The sequence below is a fragment of the Schistocerca piceifrons genome, chromosome 6 (assembly GCF_021461385.2).
Source record: "Schistocerca piceifrons isolate TAMUIC-IGC-003096 chromosome 6, iqSchPice1.1, whole genome shotgun sequence".
Classification (NCBI taxonomy): Eukaryota; Metazoa; Arthropoda; class Insecta; order Orthoptera; family Acrididae; genus Schistocerca; species Schistocerca piceifrons.
The window spans coordinates 91,161,006-91,167,710 of NC_060143.1; positions in this window are offsets into that span (position 1 = coordinate 91,161,006).

The window sequence follows — 6,705 nt, forward strand, 5'->3', positions numbered from 1 at the left end:
CATGGTGTGGGGAGCGATCTCCTACACTGGCCGTACACCACTGGTGATCGTCGAGGGGACACTGAATAGTGCACGGTACATCCAAACCGTCATCGAACCCATCGTTCTACCATTCCTAGACCGGCAAGGGAACTTGCTGTTCCAACAGGACAATGCACGTCCGCATGTATCCCGTGCCACCCAACGTGCTCTAGAAGGTGTAAGTCAACTACCCTGGCCAGCAAGATCTCCGGATCTGTCCCCCATTGAGCATGTTTGGGACTGGATGAAGCGTCGTCTCACGCGGTCTGCACGTCCAGCACGAACGCTGGTCCAACTGAGGCGCCAGGTGGAAATGGCATGGTAAGCCGTTCCACAGGACTACATCCAGCATCTCTACGATCATCTCCATGGGAGAATAGCAGCCTGCATTGCTGCGAAAGGTGGATATACACTGTACTAGTGCCGACATTGTGCATGCTCTATTGCCTGTGTCTATGTGCCTGTGGTTCTGTCAGTGTGATCATGTGATGTATCTGACCCCAGGAATGTGTCAATAAAGTTTCCCCTTCCTGGGACAATGAATTCACGGTGTTCTTATTTCAATTTCCAGGAGTGTATTTAAGTTAATTGTGGCATAGGTTGTGTCTTTCTTGTCGTCAAAGTTGAAAACATGGATTTCTATGAACAGTGCTTTAATCATAAAATATTCCCCTGCCAAACTTGTAATAAATGTATAGGCTGGATGATGAAATCTCAAATTGAACATTGTTGTTGTGGTCTTCAGTCCTGAGACTGGTTTGATGCAGCTCTCCATGCTACTCTATCCTGTGCAAGCTTCTTCATCTCCCAGTACCTACTGCAACCTACATCCTTCTGAATCTGCTTAGTGTATTCATCTCCACACTGCCCTCCAATACTAAATTGGTGATCCCTTGATGCCTCAGAACATGTCCTACCAACTGATCCCTTCTTCTGGTCAAGTTGTGCCACAAACTTCTCTTCTCCCCAATCCTATTCAATACTTCCTCATTAGTTATGTGATCTACCCATCTAATCTTCAGCATTCTTCTGTAGCACCACATTTTGAAAGCTTTTATTCTCCTCTTGTCCAAACTATTTATCGTCCATGTTTCACTTCCATACATGGCTACACTCCATACAAATACTTTCAGAAAAGACTTCCTGACACTTAAATCTATACTCGATGTTAACAAATTTCTCTTCTTCAGAAACGCTTTCCTTTCCATTGCCAGTCTACATTTTATATCCTCTCTACTTCGACCATCATCAGTTATTTTGCTCCCCAAATAGCAAAACTCCTTTACTACTTTAAGTGTCTCATTTCCTAATCTAATTCCCTCAGCATCACCCGACTTAATTCGACTACATATTACGAATAAATAACAGATTTTGTCCAAGAAACATGTTTAACTTACACAATCATAAGGACAGCCTACAGAATCTAACAGTGAATTTAAGAAAGAACTGTGTTTTGCATTGGCTGCAGGGAACATACCCTAGAACAAATTTCAGGTACCTGAATTTAAGCATTTCTTACAGAAATACTGCAATCACAACATTCCTAATAAGTCCACTCTCAGGAAGAATTACCAGGATTTTTGCTATGTTGACGTACTACAAAAAATCAGGGCTGACACTGGCAAATCAGCTACATCCCCTGATGAGACAATGGATGCTGCAGGCCACATCATCACTAATCTAATTGCGGGAGAGCTGGACTCTGAGGCTAAATCTACACCCTATTTAATTTATCATAAACCTTTAGAGGCAACAAATAGTTCAACAATTGCTAGTTTCAGTAACTATGGGCTTAAAGTTCTATGGTCATATGGCATAAAGGAAGAGAGGGTCATATTGAGTACACAGATGCAGCTTCATACATGTTGAAAGTGTGGAAATCACTTTAAGTATTTTATCCAAACTTAGTGGAGATTACATGTGCAGCTCATGCATTGTAATGAGTGGCAAGGACAATTAGATATCAATTTCCAGAAGTAAATACACTGATATCAGCAACAAAGTAGGTTCTCTTGAAATTCTTGGAATGTTCTTAACATGTACAATGCTACAAGCAGCAGCTGCATGATATGCCTCTACCTGTGGAGCGAGATAAAGTAGGCAACATGGACTGAAGCTGTGATTTTCTACCATAAGTACGTTGAATCTGTGAAGTCAGTGATGAAGAACTTCTCTTCTGAACCTGTGGTGTCTGCAAGTAAACTCTAGTTAGTGTTCAACAGTTCTTAAGTGCTCAGTTCAGTTTCATACATCACAAGTCACTTCAGCCAGCTTCCTGGCAGTATCAAAAACTGCAGACTTCAAATATATCTCTCCAAGAGGCTGTGAGAATAATGGAAGATGCAGCTCAGAAGGTCTGTGTTGTACCATGTGAAATGGGTGGTGTGCTTTCCAGTCGGAAAGGTCGGCCCTCGACATCGGGGAAGAAGTGTTTCACTGCCCCATAAACTGCTAAAAGTTCGTGGCTGAAGGCTAAGTATTTTTGTTGGGCTCGTGAAAGTTTCTTCAAAAATAACTGAAGTGGTATGACCACGTCACTGTGGCATTGTTGTAGGACTATAGTACGGAGTCACTGGCATCCATCATGATGAAGAGTTCAGCATTTGATATTGGATGAGTGAGGGTGATTGCTCGTGCGAGAAAGTCTTTCAGGACCTGGACGGCTGCATGCATTGGTACCATCCTTGGAAGTTTGCTTGCCGGAAATGGCATTAGTGAGGGTGGCCTAGGTGTCAGCTGCTGCAGGCAAATGATGACGATAGTAGTTTATAATTTCCAGAAACCAACAGAGCTCTTTGTACGGGGTAGGGAGTGGCATGGATAAGATTGATTGCACCTTTGTTTCAGTAGGGTGTATACCAGTGTCTGAGACTGTGTACCCCAAGAACATGACAGGTTGTTGGCACAGTTGTAGTTTGTCAGTGTTGATCTCAACTCCATTTGATGAGAGAGTGTCCTTTACTATCGTGATGTGGCGTTTGTGATCTTGCACTGATTTGCTGAAGATCAGTATATTGTCAAGACATATGAAACAGAAGTTGAACTAGAGCAAGAGAGAGCCAATAAAGCGTTGCCATGTCTAGGCAGTGTTTTTTAACCTGAATGGCATGAAATGGAACTCGTACAACCTGATAGGGGTGATAATCGCTGTTTTCGGAATGTCTTTGGCTGCCACTGGGATTTGGTGATAAGCGCATCTGCAGTCCAGTAAGCTGAAAATTGTAGCACCCATGAGAAAGTGAGTGAAGTCGGAAATGTTTGGTGTCGCATAATTGTCCACCATTGTTCTAGCGTTGAAGCATCTGTAATCGCCACATATACAAAAGAGCCATCCTGTTTAGGGGTGAGGCGTATGGGTGATAACCAATTGCTGTCAGAGGGTTGTAAAATTCCCACCTCAAGAAGTTCCTGTATTAGTTGGTGAGCCGAGCATACCTTGATTGGGTTAAGGTGGTGAGCCTTGTGATGAATGGTGAGCTCTAGGATGTGATGATGCGATAAACAGTTCCGTTGTGACAGTGGAAACTGCATGTTCGATGACTGCAAATGGGTGGGATGTAGCGTCAGTTGATTTATTAGTGGCATGTGGCTAACAAGCAGCTTAATTATCTGCTCAAGAGGGGCATTGCATTGAAAGCGTCATGTATTTGTTTTGTTTACACAGGTGTGGTTGGCAGTTTGTTAACGTCGAGCATGAGGCAGGCACGTAGAGGCTGTGTATTGTCTGTAGTGCGCGACAGAGGCGTGCTTGGTGGTGGTGGCACTCCTGACATGTGTGGAGCTATGGAGCGAGCCGTGAGAGGAGGCACGGGAGGGGGGTGTGTATGTTTGTCAACACACTGGCAGGCGGGTGCACCCATGGCAGCTGGGTCATGGTCGGAGCCCGGATGGCTGGATTTTCATGAGGCATGCGAGTGTCAGTTTGTGAAACAGGAGAGAGAGAGACATTGAGCGGAACACACATGACGGGGTGGGGGAGGTGGGAGTAACACTGTGTGGTTGAGACTTAAGTCAAACGGGATAGGTGTGGTGTTGTTAACCTCTGTGCTGTTGGTCAGGTGCAGCAGATGAAGGCTCAGGTGTCAACGCTGCCGAACAGTGTGAATTGATGTGGACAGTGATAGTGGATAGCTTGTCCTTGGCACGTGCAATGTGATATTTCTAAACAGCGTTCTCATAGAGAAGGGCTCATGTCTTGGCACTTACTGTCAGGATGCGATTCACAGTTGCACAAGTCCTCCTTGCGAGAGCCATGCATTGATGGACTAAACAGATAACAGCATTTACACTCAGAGCAGGTGGTGGAGCATGGTCACATGGGATGTGAAAGTTAGACATGTAGTGAAACAGAGGATCTCAACCGACATTTGGAGACAGGTGGTGGTGTGATAGAAGTCGATTCTCAGGATTGGTTCTGTGATGTCCACCACGTGGAAGATCCAGGGGAGTGACAGTCAGAGAGGTGGAGTTGAAGCTCGACAGAGCTGCAGGTCTGGAAAGGAAATGAGTTCGTGACTTGCAGAAGAGAGCATGTGTGTGTGTGAGAAGGCGTGTGTCTATTGATTTAGGTATGATTGAAACATCAGTGCCGGTGTCCACAAGGAAGCTGTAACTCGAAGAATACTCTTTGAAATAAAGGCAGCTGTTCAATGGGACAGAGGCATGGATGGATTGTAGTGTGGGTTGGTGCTTATTGGACGATTGACTTTTTGGATGCTTGTGTCATTGTCAAATATGGTGTGGTACCAATAGTGACGGTATGTTAGGAGAGGAGGCGACCAATCATCCTCTATGTGTTCTGGTTCATGTGCCAGGGTGGTCGGTGCAGGAGCGATGATATGCAGTGGCTCGGTGGGCAGAGAGTGCACTTGCTGAGTGCCGAGTGGCGCAGCAGTCTGGAGGGGCAGAGTGCGGCCTGCCCCTGCCTGCAGCCGGGTGAGCTACTGGTGCTGGAGTGCCAGCCTGTTGTGTGTGCTCCATCTGCAGACACAAACCAATTTATTAGAGAGTGTGGGGCAGGAGATCTGTAGGCAGTTTTGATAACTACACCGACTACAAGGTTTCATCCGGCATCATCTGCTTGCTGACCAGGAGGCAAAGACAGCGCCAAAACTGGTACGAGGTGCGGTCACCAAGATGTTCCTCATACAGTATTCACAGAATAACCTCTTGTGGGGAACATGAGAGGCACTCAATGATAGTCTGTTTTGTGAAATTGTACTTTGAAGATAGTGGCAGTGTCAGAAGTAGGTCACAGATCAGGTCTGCATGCCTGTGCAGTTGAGTCATGAGGCACAGGAATTTTGAATTGTCATCGGTGATGTGGTACAGCTCAAACAAGTTCTCCACCAGTGCAAACCATGTTGCTGGATTGTCCTCAGATAAGGGAGAGGGGAGGGGGGGGGGGGGAGGGCAGGGCCAGTAAGCAGCCTGGTGGTGGCAACAAAGGAACAGCTAGCTCTGCATCTGAGTCCCTCAAATCAATCATATGACACGGATGCTTGAACGGCGTAGTCGACACAGGCAGCACTGCATTGGGTACACATGCACCATTTTCCTCCAATTATGAGTATCTTCCCACACATTTATTGCCTGCTCCTCAACAGATAAATTTTGATGCTGCTGCTTGATTATCATCAGTCTTGTCTTACAGCAGTAATTCTGACCTCGTATATTTCAGAGGTGATGCAGTTACCTATAATAATGTACTATCTGAAAGAACCTGCACAGATATTCAGTCAGATCATGATAAGGTTTTAAAATGGTACAAAAACTGGCAGCTTGCTTTAAATGTTCAGAGATGTTAAACTGAGCACTTCAAAATATGTAAAATCATGGTATCACTATTGAAATCAGTCAGCTAATGGGAATATGTGGGTGTAACAATTCATGGGGGTAAGAAACGGAATGATCACATAGGTTCAATCATAGGTAAATTAACTTGCAGACACTGGTTCATTGGTAAGGTACTGGGAAAATGGAACCAGCCTACAAAGTGATGAAGTGTGTGGGACCCATACCAAATAGGTCTAACAGGGGATATTGGATGTATACAAAGAAGGGAACATAATCATGACATGTCTGCTTGCTCCACAGGAGAGAGGCACAGAAATATTGAAAAACATGAACTCCTTGCCAGGAGCCATGGTATTGTCTGACACTCTTTGGTACATAGAACACATTTGGTCTCAGATACCAATAGTCTGCCTGGTGAGCTACATCTAAGAACAGTGTTCCAACAAAAAGGCCAATCTGATAGGTAGAAACGCCATGCATTCCATTCTAAGCAAGTTCAGAGCAGGGATGTAACTGAAGATCATAGCCACACATTGCAAATGGTGGCATATCTTCAAGAATAGAAAGAATCTTCAAGAGACATGACATCAAGTGTGTTTTTTGGCCATCAGCAAAACTGAGGAATTTGTTGCTTTCAGTCAAAGATGGGTTGGAAAGCCTGCTTGCAAAGATTCAATTATCAATATAAGTGAATAATCTAGGAATATAATATGCCCTCATATTGTTATCATAATGTCTGTGAAGATTAGTTTACTCTTATAACAGATGCACAGATGCATCTAAGCAGTCATTCTCCCCATGTGTCATGTGCAAATGGAATGAGAAGAAACACTAATATGTGGTACAATGAGGCATACCCTCTGTCATGCCCTTCACAATGGTTAACAT